This window comes from Schistocerca gregaria, chromosome 6 (genome assembly GCF_023897955.1).
Source record: "Schistocerca gregaria isolate iqSchGreg1 chromosome 6, iqSchGreg1.2, whole genome shotgun sequence".
Lineage (NCBI taxonomy): Eukaryota > Metazoa > Arthropoda > Insecta > Orthoptera > Acrididae > Schistocerca > Schistocerca gregaria.
In genome coordinates, this window is record NC_064925.1 from 437442666 (window position 1) to 437444378 (window position 1713).

Genomic DNA, 1713 nt, shown 5'->3' on the forward strand with positions numbered 1-1713 from the left:
CGACCGCGAGAGCTGCTTGTATATTACAGGGACACGACTTTTCCCAGCTGCCTGCCCGGCATCACACTGGACATGATAAATTGCGCCTCTCGCTGGGATATCAATGGCATCGGACGCCTGCAGGTCCGCGCCGGCCTCTAATATTAAAGCGGCGCTTCCCAGCGGAGATGTCAGATTGTGGCCAGGCGTCCATCTGTGGTGAAGGATTCCACCGCGTGCCCCACGGGCGGCTACCGTTACATTTACTGCCCAGAAACCGGCAACCGGTAATTTTCACAGCAGTCCTTCATGTCTTCACTACACCCCTCGTCGCTGATGACAGTGATGCCTCAGTGATTATGACAAGACCCCACGCAAATGATATCTCTCATCTGAATTTGACATTTAATAAGCAGTTTCTTTCTCCAAGCCTGCCGATATCGGACTGTTTACAAGAGCTACAGGGCGTCCGCGACGTAAGTGGACACACAGGCTTCTTCACGGTTCACACTGTTGGCCACTAATACTGCAACACGAGGAAAGAAAACGCTACTGAAAAGTTATTTATATGGCGTGTACAGAGTAATTGGACGAATATGTGATTAAATTTGTGAATGCCGGAGTGGCCGAGCGGTTCTAGGCGCTTCAGCTTGGAACCGGGCGACCGCTACTGTCGCAGGTTCGAATCCTGCCTCCGGCATGGATGTGTGTGATGACCTTACGTTACTTAGGTTTAAGTAGTTCTACGTTCTAGGGGACTGATGACCTCAGATGTTAAGTCCCATAGTGCTCAGACCCATTTGAACCATTTTTGATTAAATTTGTGGGTGATTTGGGAGTATAAGGGGTGCAAAATTTAGAACGCAGATCTCAACCATCTGGCAACAACAATGTCTCCAATCCTGCTGGAAACCAGTCGAACTGAGCCGGGATGACAGATGAGAATACAACATTTCATACTTATTCAGCTCTATGGCAGAGTTTGCCAATGGTAGCGGATGCGAGTGGTGGCGTGATAATCTCCCGGCAACCCACAATCACTTGTTTCCACCATGTAAGATATCTGGAGAAAGTTCTGGCCAGAACAAAATTCGAACACCATCTCTGTAGAGCTAGGTCAAAACAGCATGAGTAACAGCTGGTCTTATTTTATCTTGTTAAATTGTAATGTCTGTGAAGATCGAAAAGACAGGGCACAGACACCAACCCTAATGCGTCAAAAATATTACGCTCTCTGTCCAAATCACGAGCTTGTCGAACCTAGAGATGTTGTTGTGATTGTTGTTGCTGTTGTGGTCTTCAGTCAAGAAACTGATTTGATGCAGCTCTCCATGCTACTCTACCCTATGCAGGCTTCTTCATGTCCGAGTAACTACTGCAACCTACATCCTTCTGAATGTGCTTAGTGTATTCATCTCTTGGTCTCCGTCTACGATTTTTACCCTCCGCGGCTCCCTTCGATACTAAATTGCTGATATCTTGATGCCTCATAACGTATCTCGTTCTACGATTTTTACCCTCCACGCTGCCCTCCAGTACTAAACTGGTGATCCCTTGATGCCTCGGAACGTGTCCTACCAACCAGTCCCTTCTTCGAGTCCAGTTGTGCCACAAATTCCTCTTCTCCCCAAATCTGTTCAGTATCTCCTTATTAGTTACGTGATCTACTCGTCTAATCTTCAGCATTTTTCTGTAGCAGTACATTTTGAAAGCTTCTATTCTCTTCTAGTCTAA

The 1713-nt window shown here is 46.9% G+C and overlaps 1 non-coding gene across 1 annotated transcript; it reads left to right on the top strand.

Moving 5' to 3' along the window:
- The first annotated feature begins 595 nt into the window (after positions 1-595).
- On the top strand, positions 596-679 carry Trnap-ugg (transfer RNA proline (anticodon UGG)). The gene has a single exon. It is a non-coding gene; the product is annotated as a tRNA-Pro (tRNA).
- Positions 680-1713: the final 1034 nt, after the last annotated feature.